General features: G+C 43.7%; 2 pseudogenes; one reads left to right on the forward strand and one right to left on the reverse strand.

Annotated features, from left to right (window-relative positions):
* Window positions 1–2,964: 2,964 nt before the first annotated feature.
* LOC119301419 lies at window positions 2,965–3,835 on the forward strand (annotated as a pseudogene).
* A 1,745-nt stretch (window positions 3,836–5,580) lies between these two features.
* LOC119301429 lies at window positions 5,581–7,676 on the reverse strand (annotated as a pseudogene).
* Window positions 7,677–8,664: the final 988 nt, after the last annotated feature.

The raw sequence follows: 8,664 nt of genomic DNA on the forward strand, positions 1-8,664 counted from the left end.
AGAGCTAAGAGCTAATATATTCCCAGTCTATGCATGGATAAAGGAATGATAAGAGCTATGAGCAGTTTATTAAACTACACTATGACTAATATATATAAGGACAAATCAACTAGAAAAAACCATTGCCAAAGAAACCATTTGTTTAAGCTTATTCGTTCGCGCTAGGCTAAAAAAGTAGATAGAAGAACTAGAGGCCGCCAAGGTCTTCAACCATTAGCAGGTAGGATCCTTTGCTTACTACTTGAAGCAGAAACCTAGAAGAGGAATTCTTTCTATTCCAAAATCCATCTTCTTTCCGGTCCGCTTCATTCATTCCCTTACTAATAAATCCAATTCATTGCTAATGGAGAAACCAGCCTGTATGTACACCGCACAACTAACCGTTTCTTGGTAGGTTCGATCAGCTCTTCTCACCTTTCCGTCGACATCTACTAAGGCTTCAGCTTAAGTAGGTTCAGCCGCCCCAAATCTGACTCAATCCAGGGTTATATATCATAAAGGGCTTCGACAAGGGGTTTGATTCGTTCTTTGAGCAAAAAGATAAGGTCGGAATACCGGAGTTCTTTCTTTGCTTCCAAGAACATAGATTCCTTCTTCAACCCAGGTCATGACCGAGGGCGGGTATCTCACTCGCATATCTAGAGCCCAGCATCTCTCTTGAACGACACCTTCTGCAGACTCTACTGGTGGTATTTCCCGAGGCGAGGGTCAATATGTGCATTCATATCGGTCAGGAAACGACGATGACTCTTCTTCTTTGCGGGAAGCTATGGGCACCTCACAATTCTTATATGACATTAGTGGAAGTGAACATTCATAGCATTCATTGTCACCGATCATTGATAAAAGAAGAAAAGAAGCCGTACGACAACTTAAGGAATCTTTAGATTTGGCAGCTATAGACTCAAAGGGCATAGACAGGCTGCTGGTACTTTTTGTTAGCTAACTAAAGTCCAACTTCCTTCGTCGAAAGAGGATGTAACGGATCAGCCAATTCAACTTAGCATTACCCGACTCGTAACTTCAAGCACAACCATCCATCTCAATCCAAAATCTCTGATCGTCTGTGATCCAAACCCAAACTCTCCTCCGGTTTTGGATATATAGACAGTGCCTGCTCTCAAACCAACCAAGACAGCAGCAAGTTCCTATCGAGAACAAGACGACAGATCAATATGACCAATTTCTATAATATCTCGGGTGAATACGTGAAAAAGTGTTGCTTAGCTCAGTGAAATGGAATAAGGAAGAGAAAGTGTAGTGTGATAAGGGAAGATGCAAGTTAATTTTGAGGTTTTCAAGCAAGGGCTAAGATAGATATACAAACCAGAAGAATTCACATCAGAACCCTTTCCTGCTTGCCCTTTTTACCCATCGGACTCGACTCACATTTTGATCTCCTACGCTTGCTTTCACAGTCCCCCTACGAGCAGCACGGAATCAATGAAGGAGTTCATTCAGCACCGAGCCGAGCGAGCATAGATTCAATATGTTGATTGTACCGAACGAAGGATTTGCCTTATCACGAAAGCCACATTCGTCCTGTTCCCTATAAATAAGAAGATTCATTCTTTTTTTTCAGAAATCCCCTCTTCTTCCTCCTTAAGCCCCTATCACAAGACCAAGCGGATCTCATCCTGCAGAAGACTTAGAGCGGATCTATCTAATGGCATGGCTGGCTGGTGGATGTGATCTATTCTCGTGTCACATCGCTTTCTTTCTTCTCCCTCCATTTTCTTCACTACTACCGCTTCTACACATAAATCAAAGAAGCATTGTGGAATAGTTGCATTTCGTTAATGGCTAAAATGTTCTTAGTGAAAGGGTTGCCGCAAAACCGGCAAACTCGGAGCGGTCTCTGAAAGTGAATAGGAGCATAGCGGCATCATCCAAGTCAAACACGTCTCCTCAGTCAAGGGTCTTCTTGCGCAAATAAGATCAAAAACATAACAACTGATTTCGCTTAATGCATGTCACCCGCCCGCTCTCAATACAGCAAGTGACTCTCTCTCTCACAAGACAGAGAAAGATTACCGATTCATCCAATCCAATTTGATCAGAAGTGAGTTCATTGTTGTTGTATAGCGAAACCTTTCCTTGACAAAACCATTCTCAGCTAATAGAAGTCGAGCTATCTATCCAGATCAGGGTTGAACGAAGCGAATGGAAAAGCCAAAGAAAACATAAATCCATTGCGATTAGAAACCAATGACTCTACAGCCAGGGCTCGATGGCGATCTAAGATAGAGAGAATGGGGAGTTAGGGCTTCGGTTTCCTCTGTAGCCAGTTTCAATTCCAAATCATTTGCCGACATGCGGACTCACTTCTCTTTTATGGGATGACTTTTATTATCCAAGTTGTCTATTTACATGGGTGAATTAAGTACAACAAGTCAGGTCAGAGCTTGTGGTAGAAGATTGGGCTCTGCTACGCAGATCCACTCAACTAGGAAAGAAGTACGCATTGCTGACTTACTGTTTGAACGATCCTAGTTACTAGTAGCTAATCAAGTCAGAGTAGGGTGGCCGAGAAGCTTCTTGCCGGTTCCCCCAAAAGCAAAGCACAGACTCTACTCACCCACGCGTTTTCCACCTACGGAGGGAGAAATCATCGAAATATCTTCAGCCCCTAAAAGGGAACCCGAAAATAGGACGAGAGTGGATAGGGTGACTAAGGAGGCCGTAAAAATTAGTAGTGCATTTTTGAAAGATAAGATTACAAAAAGGCGAGAGCAGCATAATTGTTAGTTAGGGGTAAGAGGGGACAGGCCCGTATAGAAAGTCAATCCTTCTTTTTCCGATATGCCGCTCCGCAAGCAAGGAGTGCCACGCACGAGCGGAGCGAAAACTAAGCAAGGGGAATTCCGTCATTCCATGGAAAGCATGCGAAACCCTTTGATTGTTTATAGAATCAAAATAACTATATAGTCTTTTTTGTTCCACTTGCAAGGCAAGGAAAATAAAATGTCAGTTTCGTTATTACAACCTTATTTTTTTATGTCAAAGACAAAAAGCTACGCGCAAATTCTCATTGGATCTCGGTTGTTCTTAACAGAGATGGCTATTCATTTAAGTCTTCGGGTAGCACCACCAGATCTTCAACAAGGTGGAAATTCTCGTATTTCATATGTACATGTTACTGCGGCTCGGATGAGTATAGTTATTTATATCGCGACAGCTATAAACAGTTCCTTGTTCCCATTAACAAAACATCCCCTTTTTCTTCGCTCTTCCGGAACCGGTACAGAAGTTGGTGCTTTTTCTACTTTGTTTACGTTAGTGACTGGGGGGTTTTGGGGAAGGCCTATGTAGGGTACCTTTCGGGTGTGGGATGCTCGTTTAACTTCTGTATTCATCTTCTTCCTTATTTACCTGGGTGCACTGCATTTTCAAAAGCTTCATGTCGAACCGGCTCCTATTTAAATCCGTGTTGGACCGATCGATATACCAATAATAAAGTCTCCAGTCAACTGGTGGAATACATCACATCAACCTGGGAGCATTAGCCAATCTGGTACATCAATACATGTTCCTATGCCCATTCCAATCTTGTCTAACTTTGCTAACTTCCCCTTCTCTACTCGTATCTTGTTCGTTCTGGAAACACGTCTTCCTATTCCATCTTTTCCCGAATCTCCCTTAACGGAAGAAATAGAAGCTCGAGAAGGAATACCACTAAAAACCTAGTTCGCTCTCAAATAAAAACCTAGTTCACTCGCTAAAGCATCCATGGCTGAATGGTGAAAGCGCCCACCAACCTAGAAAGGCAAAATGGGTCAAAAAGTAGGTTCGATTCCTGCCGGATGCACTGCCTCTTAAAGACAGAAACAGAGGAGGGAAAGAAGGTAGTATAGGGAACTTGCTTTTGGATTCTTATTGAAAGTGAATCCCTCTAACACTTCTGTTAGTGTTTTATGAGAAAATCTTTTATAGACACAACAAGTGTGAAAATACTTAGTCACTAGGCAAGAAAGCTCGATGGGAAAAAAAGGATACAATTAGTTCATAATCAAAAAAATGTACCATTTCAAAGGAAAGAAGGAATGGCAAGTTTCCCTCCATTGAACATCAATCAATCTAGAAATAGGTAAAGAAAGGCATATCACGGGGGTATTTTGCTTTTTTCTATTCACTTCCGTGGGGTTCTAAATTGAAAACATGAACACAAACGAAATCGTATTGAAATTACATAAAAAAAGAAAAGGGAGGAGTAGCTCTTGGTTTAAAGAAAAGGGAGGAGATGGATCGAATTCAGTCATTTTCCTTTCTTTGGTGATCTTCAACACATCTATTTGAATTCTCTGCGAGTGAAGGATTTCTCGTATGGAGAAAAACCTCTTGAGCGCTATCTGATCTTATTTTTGTATTTCAAATATGGGACCTGCCTTTTTAATGGGACATCCCGGCAACAGGCCTACTCATGCATGTGGCCAAGTACTCGACCAATCCTCGGAGCGAAGGGACGAACGAATTCTCGAGGTCTGGTTCATTGAGGTCAGCATCACATGAAACCTTTAGCACTTCCATTCGATATTGGATGGAGTATGGCTGGAAGGTCAGCCTAGCTAGTCTTGTCAATCGGCCCTGACTCGTCTTCTCCTTGGTACCTACCGCTATTGAACTTCGGTACCTATATTCCTGAAACAAGACAGACCTTCATGAAGACCTTCTATTTTGGAATAAGATCGGGCATTTCCACATTGAGGTGAAATTACATATGAGGAAAATAATCCTGGACTACGAAAGCTGCCCTTGTGTGGTAGAACCAGGTCTTCCACCGGGCGGTCAGCCAAGTACTGAAGCCCCTATCTTGATATAGAATAGAAGTGAGTTCACACTAAAAATAGAAGAAGCCCTATGATTTTGGAGCCCTGCTATCAATCACTTCGGTAAAGGGATCGAAAGATTATGGTCTGAAATAGAGATTTAAGAGTCCCTCGTGTGAGTATGTGCTGAAGAGCAAGGAGTGAAACTGCGTTCATCTTTGTTTCTGTGTGGGACGATGTCGGGGAATGTGTCGGGCGGCGAACAACAACAAGACAACTAACTACATTTGCTTTTTCCCTCCATGAGATGAGCCAGTGCATTGGACTAATGGATAATAGAACTGAGCTGGCCAAACGCTTGGGCGCTCTACATACGATGTAGAAAAAATAAGATACATATCGATTTCTTTCTGATGGATCCGGAATAGATAGATATCTTGTATCATCAATAGAAAGAAAGAGGTCAACCCTTATTATTGATATAAAACCTTTCGATCTATCAGAACAGATCAGGCCATCTATCAATCGATTTGAATCATCTCGCTTTTCGTTCATTTTAGCCATGCCATAATAGCCGCCACAATAAGAAAGAAGCAAGCGAAACAGCTAGAAGCGCTCGCTTCGCCCCGCCCAACAATTCTTATTCACGGGAAAGCCAACTGAAAGATTCGATTCAGACTTCGTAGAGCCGGTGCTGCTGTTGTCTGCGTAGGGCCATCCCCCACTCCCGTCCTGGGGCGCTAACGGGTTTTGTTTTAGGAATAGACGGTGGTGTTTTGCTGACGCCTCGAATCGATGCTTTTGTTGCGACATGCTAAGTTTTCTCCCCTATTGCTAGTAGGTTGATGGGTCGCACGCCCGGCACACATGTTTTGGCCTTGCTTGTGTGTCCATAACTCAAAATAGGTGACCTAACGGCTGCCGCCCGACTAAACATACCAATAGTCACCAAATTCATATGGGCTACTGAGGAGTAGGCAATGATCTTCTTAAGATCGATCTGTCTTAAAGTGGTCAAGGAAGTATATATTATAGCAATCACGCTTAGAGTATAAATGAAAGGAGTGAAACAAAGTGTCGCCTCGGGAAACATGGGTATGGAAAATCTTAAAAACCCGTAGGTTCCCAATTTTAAAAGAATTCCAGCCAAGATGACGGATCCAGCCGTAGGTGCCTCTACATGGGCTTCGGGTAACCAAATATGAACTGGTACCATAGGCACTTTGACGGCAAAAGAGGCAAAAAAAAGCAATCCATAGAAGGATTTGGTGCCGCTCACTAAATTCAGTGGTTAATAAAATTTGTAAATCGGTGGTTCCTGTTTGGAGAAGAATCAACAGAATAGCTAATAGCATAAAAACGGATCCAAGTAAAGTATATAGGACAAACTGATATGCTGCCTTGATCTTTCTTTGTCTCGAACCCCATACCCCTATAATGATGGTAGAGTCGCGTAATTGACCGGTGGTAGTTGGTCGAAGCTCCAGTGGGTAGCCACTCCCTTCTCAGGGAACCGTACGTGAGACTTCCGCATCATACGGCTCCGTCCCGAGCTTCCGTCGTCGGCCCTTGTCATTAGACCACTAAGCTTGTCTTTTCCGCCTTGACTCTTGAATCTTTTGCTTCTCGGGTGGTAGCGAACAATGCTGCTTGCATAGCGGGAGATGCCCGCCCGTCATTTAGGCCTGCTTCCTGCCCGAAAGAAGGCTAGCCGGACTAGTGGTAGGGGACCTGACCATAAAAAACCCTACCCTATTCTCGAACCCTCTGCCGAGCTCTATCCTGCCCGTATTTATTTGGAAGGGGGCCAAAGAAATGTCTCCACCTGCTGCCAACAGTCTTTCTTCGGAATTCTACTGAACGGGTCGATCCTCCCCTCCGTTTGTTTTAGCAACTTATCCTAAGGTCTCTTCGCCAAGAACTCTCCGGCAACGACAGAGGAACTAACCTGCCTGCAGTGGCGGGGTGGCTTTTTTTTAATAAGACCTGGACGATTATCCCTACCCTCGGTAGCTTACGAGTTTACGTCCATCCTTGGTCGGGTACAGTTTCCTTTATTTTTATCCCTTGTAGTCGTTACCCGAATTCGCGCAAGTGTGTCCACACCCCCCTGACTTGACGAGGAATTCATCCTCGCGAACAAACACACACCCTACACACACCTAGGAGCACCCCTTCCTGCATATCCATACAAGACCTGAGTAGGCGGGTCGAGGTCCTACGAGGTACCCACTACTCGGAGTACCCTCCCACCAAAAAAAGATGTGTGGTTCGGTGGTTCGACCAGAAATGCTATGCTTACGCACAAGACTACCCCTCTTCCCGAAAGCTTCGCAGGGACCTTTAGTACTTTACGACGATGGGGGACCGCCCGTAGGGGGTTTACTGCACAAGGCCCCTGCAGAGGAAAAGCTTGATCCCGGCGAATAGAAGATGCTCAGCTCCGCACAACATAGGGATTGGCACACTTTCGGAAAGAACATAGAATAGTAGAGGATCCAGCATGCAGGATACGGCGATTATTAGAAATTCACGAATTAGAAATGCTGTAATATACTCTTTCCCAAAACTTCTCATACCAGACCCACCCACTGAAATGCAAATAGGGATCAGAAATGTGGTCAATATCACGAAGAATAATGAAAGACCGTCTATACCCATATACAAATGGATGTTTTCATAAGGAAGCCATCGAAGGCTTTCCACAAATTGAGATTTGGCCGTAGAAGGATCGAATTGTATCTGAGGAACAGGGGGATACAAAAAACTAATAAGAGAAACACACAGACCAATTAATCGTATCGGTCTTATTGAAGAATTTAGAATGAAAAGAGGAGTAATGCTTCCTAGCACGGGACAGAGAATAGGAACACTTAGATTGAAATAGCATTCATAGAAATGTTCTAACATAGAGTAGAATTGAACATTGAAAAGATTAGTTGACAACAGTTAATCAAAAGATTGGGCGCCAAATTACTAAACAATAGGGGTCTTTCTGTGCAAGTCAGCTGAACATCGTAATTGATGAGTGAGTAGGTGGGTTAGGTGCACCCCTCTCCCAGTGGGAAGTCATGAGGCTAGCCCCCCCCTGAATGAAGAATTAGTGGGGCCCCCTGCCCGCCCACGTATGCACCTTTATTTAGATTCTAACTAAATATTATACTGAACTTTATCCGGGAATCTTTCTAAAGAATCCATCTGGCAAAACGCAATTTGTCGATTTCAATCTAAGGTGCACCTTGCCTTTTTTAGGTAGCTTTGTTACGCCTATTCAGCTAGGTGGGGCATTGGTCATAGCCAAAGTCGAAGGGAAAAAATAAGGTAATGAGATGATGGTGCCATCAAGAAGTTTTCGACGAACGTAGTAGCGGCCAAAAATGAAACTCTTGCATGAAAGACTAGATTTGACGCAAGATGAATGGCGTTGGGGTTTTTCAAATGAAACCCGCGAACAGAAAGTCACCAACGGAGCCATACAATCTATCTAGTAGTGTGCCATGGCACGGTACTCCGCTTCGGTAGTGGAAGGAGCAACTGTCTATTGCTTTTATCTCGTCCAAGATAGTGTCTCATCTCCCCATAAAATAGATAAGCCTGTAGTTGAGCACCTATCTGAAGGCCCAATCGGCATCAGTAGTTGCACGCACCTCTAAAGAAGATGATGATGGAAAAAAGGACGTCTCGAGAAAAGGTACCTCGAATATATCTAAGAATCCGATGAACTGCTGCAAAGTGAACTGACCGGGGGGCAGCCATGAAAGGCTGACTTTCTTAGGAAAAGCCATCTGGGCAAGAGATTGTCAGATAAACCAAACTGCCGACCTATTGTCTGTACTGCGTCAGATCAGATAATGGTGAGCCATCAGTCGGACGGAGTTTAACGTAAAGCTCCAAGGGA

Source organism: Triticum dicoccoides, chromosome 1B (genome assembly GCF_002162155.2).
Source record: "Triticum dicoccoides isolate Atlit2015 ecotype Zavitan chromosome 1B, WEW_v2.0, whole genome shotgun sequence".
NCBI lineage: Eukaryota > Viridiplantae > Streptophyta > Magnoliopsida > Poales > Poaceae > Triticum > Triticum dicoccoides.